We start from the raw sequence: 7,500 nt of genomic DNA, 5'->3' as shown, positions 1-7,500 counted from the left end.
CCTTTACTTCAGAAAGCGAGGAACTGGGAACAACATATGTTTATTTTTTCCATAGTCAATGTATTTGAACTCTTTGTCGATGTTACTAGAGTTCCTTCCATGTCAAAACAATCTGACAGCAGATAAATAATGTGGAATTGTGCAATCATCTTTTATGCAGCCCTTTCGACAATCATGTTGACTCATAATGCTAAATTTAGAATAAAAATGCATAGAATCCAAATATAAGGAGTTGGAAAAAATCTTTTTTTTTTTTTTAAGATTTTATTTATTTATTTGACAGAGAGAGACACAGCGAGAGAGGGAACACAAGCAGGGGGAGTGGGAGAGGGAGAAGCAGGCTTCCCGCTGAGCAGAGAGCCCGATGCGGGGCTCGATCCCAGGACCCTGGGACCATGACCTGAGCCGAAGGCAGACGCTTGACGACTGAGCCACCCAGCTGCCCCAACAAGGAACTTTCAAAAAGTGTTTTCCTAAAAGGAATAATTTTGACATTTTTTTGACACATGTAGTAATGCTATATGACCAATAAAACCATGTGAAGTACCTGGACTAAATCAAGGATGTGTCCAGGAATGAACACATGTCAAAATGCTTAAGAGAGAGGAACACAGCCTTTATCATCCGTACATCTCCACCAGTCCAAGGTAAAATATCAAAACTGGAATAACCAAAACGTGCATTTTCCCAGTAGAATCAACTTAGGAGGCTAATGATAGCGGCATCCACAAAAAAATATTCTTGACACCACTATTTTGTTATCTTTGAGTTTTTGTTCCATATTTATACATAAGAAAAGTTTATTGGGCTATCACCTCTGAGGAGAGACAACTAAACTGAGATCAAAGCTAAAATTTGTCCTCATCTGTATAGAGGATCTCCACTGTCTACAGTTCACAGAGTAATTGAATTTTGGTCTAATTATACTTGTTTCATTTTCTTTTAAAAGTTCCCCCACGAATGTTTTTCTCATAGTTAATATTTGGATTCATCCATCCGCACCAATTTGCTCGCTTTCCATCCCTTTTTCCCCTAACCCCCCCGCCCCGCCATAATCCTTCCACAATCTTTTTTTCCTGAAATTCATTATTTAATAGTTTTTTTTTCCAGCCCTGGCCTTAATAAATAATAATCACTTTCCATTTTTATCTAAGCTTATCTTTATTTCTTCCACATTCAATAAGAGCTTCAGCTGGATAGAGGCTTCTAGGTTGAATTGTCCCCTCTGAACACTCTGAGTACTAACTAGGTCATCGCTCTTGTTTTTGAGGACAAATCTGCTCTTAATGGGTAAGTAGTCGGTCTCTAAGGTCAGCCTGGGTTCAAGCTTGGCTTCACTTGTGTGGCTTTGAGCAAGGTACACAGTCTTTCTGACCCAGCTTCCCTATCTGTAAACTGGGGAGGGGGGGGGCAGGGGGTAGAATCTAAAGCATACTGCTTTGAGTTATTTAAGATTCATATATGACCAGTGTCTAGAACATAAAAAGCATCTGGTATCATTTTTACTTATCTTGCCTAGGACTAGATGTCTTCTTTTTTTTTAAATTAATTTACTTAATTTTTTATTATGTTCAAATAGCAATAGAAGTCTTCTTGAATCTGTGAATTGTTCTTACATTATTTCTAGCAAAGTCTTGGTCAATATCTCTTCAAATATTGCCTTTCCTCCACCCTTTCCTATGAGAACTCCTGATAAATGCATGCTAGGCTTTCTGGCTTTTCTCATTAACATCTCCATGTCTAGCAGCCTCTCCTGCTTTTATTTATTTATTTATTTATTTATTTATTTATTTATTTATTTATTTGGAGGGAGGGGCAGAGGGAGAAGGAGAGAGAGAATCTGAAGCAGGCTCCACGTCCAGTGTGGTGCCCAATCATGACCTGAGCTAAAATCACGAGTCAGATACTTAACTGTGCCACCCAGATGCCCCTCTCCTGCTTTTAATATCTTTACTTCTCTGTGCCATGTTTTAGGTGATTTCTTTATGACTGCTTTCCCAGTTCACTAATACTCTTTTCAGTTATGACTAATCTGCTGCTTAACTTTTTTTGTTGTTAATTTTAAAGATATAAATTTTCAAGTGTATCAATTCTAGTTGTTTTATTTTCAAATACGCCTGCTCTTTTTCATAGTGTTCAGGTATTTTCTTGTGAGTATAGAACTTCGTTTATCTATTTAGTCATTTTACACATACTATAGTCTTTTGACATTATTTTTATCTCGAATTTTATTTTTTAAAGATTTTATTTATTTATTTGACAGAGAGACAGAGAGAGAGCACAAGTAGGCAGAGTGGCAAGCAGAGGGAGAGGGAAAAGCAGGCTCTCCGCTGAGCAAGGAGCCCAATGCGGGGCTCAATCCCAGGATCCTGGGATCATGACATGAGCCGAAGGCAGACGCTTAACTGACTGAGCCACCCAGGTGCCCCTATCTTGAATTTTAGAGTATTAATCTTCTTGTATGTAATATCACCTGATTCTCTCTCAATAGTGAACCGGCTCCTCATGTAATTTTTCATTCTTCCCTGTGTGCAACTCTTTAGCCAGGTTTGGCTTTTTCTATGAGAGCTGCACGTACCCCAAGGGGTGGCAACATTGTGGACAGAAATTTTGCATTGCTTCTGCTGTGCACTCCACGTATTTCTGGGATCAATTTTGATATTATATTTTTTGGCTTCAAGATTCTTGAGTGAATGCCTAAGGTAAATTTAGATTCTATACATATGCTTAGAACCTTGAGTTTACACGGGCAACTTTTTGTCTCACCAGAGCCGTGGGCAGAATGATGCATGCTTCCTTGAAAGGTAATACAGGATATAGACTAAAAGCACCAACCCTAAATACTTTAGGGTTTTAATCTTCACTTGACTTTGTAATTAGCACTGAACCTCAGACATGTTCTAAAGAAAAGAAAAAAAAAGACAAAAAACACTGACAATTTCCCTGTCTAGAACCCTCCAATGAAAGGGAATTAGAAAAACTCCACATACTGGGATGCCTGGGTGGCTCAGTCAGTTAAGCATCCAACTCTTGAGTTTGGCTCAGGTCAAGATTGAGCCCCATGCTGGACTCTGCACTGAGCATGGAGCCTGCTTAAGATTCTCTCTGTCCCTCTCCCTCTACTCGCCCCCCCAAAAAACTCCACATATCAGCACAGCAATGCACAGCACATAGCATGTGCCCTGTACTGTTCTAAATGTTTTACCTACATTAACTCATTTAATCCTTACAGCAACCTTACCAGGTAGGCAATATTATTAATTGTATAAAAATTATATATAAATGTATATACATACAAATATAAATATATTTTTAAGATAGGAAAACGAAGTCACAGGGAGATTTGTTTTACAATATGAACTACCTCAGGCATATTATTTCACACTCAGTTCTGTATATAATCTTTTTTCTTCTTGTGTACCAGAAAAGGCTTGGTGGAGTGGTTGGGGTAAGGGATGAGGAGTGGGGAGTGGGGAATGCGGCTCACACTAGCATGGTCAGCAACGCTGCCAGAATCCAAAGTCTGCAATCAAATTCTTCACACTCTTTCTATTCAAAGCCATTGCTAGAAAAGGCTCATTTTCCAATACCAGAAGTTCCTTCTGAAGTCATTTCTTCCCTAATGCCATTTGAGAGAGTGCCTTAATTTTCTAAAAGCTCGCAGACCACCTATGGCCATTTCCAGAGCACATCACTCCTCTGAGCTGAAAGCGCTTCTAATCTGTAGGACATGTGCAAAGGCTACCCAGAGTCACCTCTGGAATCCCTGGCCTCTTCCCCAAAATCACCTATCTTAATCATTGAACAAAAATAATCTTCCTAGATTCACTAGAATCATTTCATATAATGGAAGAAAAAATACAATATATTTGTCAAAAATATTTTGCTTAAAAGTTCAAAGAAATGAGTCGAACCAGAGACCTTTTCTGACAGAACCAGCTTTTTATTGTCCACTGTATGTAGGAAGAAATAAAGAAAATTATCGGGAAGAAAAAACAATATCCATAAAATTTAACCATCTAGAATTTAAACTGGTGAAATTTCAATACTGCTCAAAACCTGCTATGATTTTCTAAACCATTTCTGTGGCAGCTGCAAAACAATAGTGGGTAGAACCACCTGTGAAATTAGTCCATGGTGCCCCTCCATTCTCCCATCCCAAGATGCTGGTGACAGAAGTTCATGGCAGCAGAAGTGGGGTAGGATGGAGTCTCACAGTTGGCCCTCCACTGAGAATCAGTGACTGGATTCAGGGCTCAAACCTGGGAGCTGCTGTATTCAGGTCACTCAAACCCTCTTCGTTTGTAAAATGAGGGACAACCGAAGTGTTAGCCAGCCACCTGATGATACTCCCGCTCTCCAGTCTTAGAGGTCACCATTTCTTTAATATTTAAATTAAAATGGTGTAAGCTCCCATTCAAACACAGAGAAGAAAGCAGCATGCGGGCTCCCACCCTGAATAGTTCTGGAGATACCCAAGAGTATCCATTTCTCCAGGTGACCTTCTGCTCAGATTTCTCTGAGCCCCTAAATCTTCAACTCCACTCACATCTTGCCTCCTGCAGTTTAATCTTCCCTTCGCTCTCAGTACAAATAAAGTAACCCCTTTTTCCTTTGATTCCCCAAAGCCACCATGATGACAAGCCTTTTGAATGTATCAAACCATTTTTGAAGGCTTAAGAATAAAAGGGACGTGGTGATGGGGGTGGGGAATGCCTCACATCACAGCATCATACTCTCATAAGCCTTAAATTTGAACTATAGACACTGCTGTTCTCAAAAGTCCCTTAACCATCCTCGATTATGGAAACATATCCCTGGCTGTTTTTCTCCTCAGGGATCTCCATGTAGCTCAGGACTAGCCCTCTCTACTTCTCTTCCTTCTGTAACCAACCTTCGGGTTCCCACAATGTCTTATCATTTTTCATATAGCAGTTCTTCACTCCTTACCCTAAAGCTTCTGCAGCCTGCTTGTTAACATGGGAAACTCATTTAGGTGCTTCAAAAATAAATTAATTAGTTAAGTAATAGATTAAAAATAAAGGGCCATCTATTTTTCCCTATTCCCTAGCCCCAACCCCAAACACATTCCTGGAAGTGGCTAAACTTGTACATCAATGTCTTTAAGGAGAAGGGAGCAGTATAAGGACACATCCTTCCTCTTAAACGAATTATGCCACTTCCTCCTGTTATCTCCCGCAAAGAACCAGACAGTCCACTTTTTTGTTTTAAATAGCAATGTTTCCCTTCCCACTGCAGGGAGTAATACCTGTTCTCCAGTGGGCATGAGAATGACACATGTGGACAAGCATACAAACTACCAGGCCTGTACTGAGTGTAAGCGCATTGTGGTTGCTATGATTTTTGACTGGTATGTTTTCCAACCCTCCCCTTTTGGAACTACATAGTGATTTAAAAAAAAAAAAAAAAGGGAAATAAATATATTACCCTCTGCTTTCAACTACCCAATAGATTCCCACTGCACTGAGAATATAATCCATTGTCTTTATCACAGTCCTACTTCCTAGCCCTTCCTTATTCTTCTACCTCATCTCCAAGAACTCTTCCTCTTATTTGTAACACTCCAGGTATACGGGCCTTCCTTCAGTGCTTTCATTCAAGACACATGTATTGAGTGTCTGCTGGGTCCCAGGTAATGTTTTAGACACTTGAGGTCTATCAGTGAACAAAACAGAAACGCTTTCTCACCCAGAAGATATTGTAGCTGCTATTTCCTCTTCCTAAAACATGTTTACCCCAGAGCTTAGCAAGGTCCAGCTCTTCCTCATCCTTCGTGTCTCAGTTCAAATGTTACCTCCTCCAAGAAGACTTCCCCAACCACACTTTGGAGTGGCACCCCCCCCACTCCCCTGATCACTGTGTTATTTCATCATTCTTCTTTGGTTTCAATTGTACTTATTATTTTCCAATATTATCTTGTTCACTTATTCATCTATGTATTTAATTTTTAAATTTTAATTATTAGTCATCTGTCTTTCCCAGTTAGAAGGTAAGCTCCAATGAGAGCAGGGACTTGGTCTGTTACACTCCCTGTTGTATCCCTAGCCCTGCTGTAGGCACTCAATAAATTGTACACACCGAATGAGTGAATGAATGAAGGAAGAAAAGAATGAAAGAAACTGTATCTGCTTTTGCTTGAGGACGTTCTTCCTGCTGCATGTGGTCCTTATTGATCTGTCAGTAGTGGTAAAGCCTTGCCATCCCTGGGTAGAGGTGGACATGTGACCCAGCTGGGGTCAGTTATGGACTTGCATTCTTTTGGATATGGTGATTAGTCCAAGCCAGGCCAACTGGTACACTTTTCCAAAATTTTCAAAATAGGAAGTTAAGAGGGATATACGAGCTTTAAGGATATATTGGTAAAGCTGCTGGTGGCCACCATCTTCCTCTGACATAGAGTCTTTCAAGGGTAGACCAGAATGAGATTAAAATTTAAGGTGAACCTGACCAGAGATAGAGCTAGAGAGAAAGCCTTAATAACATTAGTTGAGCCTGTGTTCCAGTCTTGCTCAAAGCCGTATATCCCAAGTCATTAAATTTCTATTTTTGCTTAAGCCGGCATGAGTTGGATTTTTGTGCCACATAACTGAAAGAGTCCTGACCTTGAACAGCTGACTCCCAAACCCCTCTACTCCTCTTCTCCAAACGGAACAGTCAAGCACAGCAGCCCCAAGCAATAGTCTTGGCATATGGCCCTGCCATCCTTGAGTGCTGTTTAAAACCTGAGCTTGAGAAAGGCAGTCACAAGTTTACTCCTGCAATTCAGAGAAGCTGCAAGCTGTTTGAGGGGTTGCCCAATGTTCCCTTCCTCTTACCACTCAGTAAGCAACAAGGAGCAAGGTTTACGGTCAATGGAGTGTGACTTTTTTCTCCCACCCCAAACCCGCTCCAAAGAGCATCCTTTGCCCCCGATCTGGCCATCAATAGCACTGGCCATGGTTCTTTTCCTCTCTCCATTTCCCCCCCAACCACACCCCCTTTCCCAGGGGCCAGAGCCCAGATGAGAGGCAAACCAAAATCTTACACCTAAGCACAGAGCGTGGCTGGCTTATTTATTCTACTCTGTGAAAGACAAAAGCAATGATACCTGTTGGGATGATTATGCCTGGGTGGTTGCAAAACACCTTCCCTGCCAAAACCAGAGCCTGAGCAATTCACACTGGGTGCTTGAAATCTCATCAGAAAACACAAAGCAAAAAGCAGCAAAAATCAGACAATAGGAATGAGGCCCTGATCTTGCTATGCTTAGCACTTGACTGGGCCACTTGACTTTTCAATCAAATTCTCCCTTTTCTTGAATATATTTATAACCTGGCAGGGATCTGGTCCACTAAATAGAGGCTACAAACAAGAGTGCATCAGAAACAAAGGCCTCCTCACCTTCCTATTCATGAACTTCCCTTCACCCGCCAAGACCTAGGGGCAAGAAAACACTGAAATGAAGGAGCTTCTAAGGTCTACCAAATTCTCTGAACCACA

This window comes from Leptonychotes weddellii, chromosome 9 (genome assembly GCF_054177405.1).
Source record: "Leptonychotes weddellii isolate Sample4059 chromosome 9, ASM5417740v2, whole genome shotgun sequence".
Taxonomy (NCBI): Eukaryota; Metazoa; Chordata; class Mammalia; order Carnivora; family Phocidae; genus Leptonychotes; species Leptonychotes weddellii.
Note: the sequence above shows the minus strand (reverse complement) of the source record.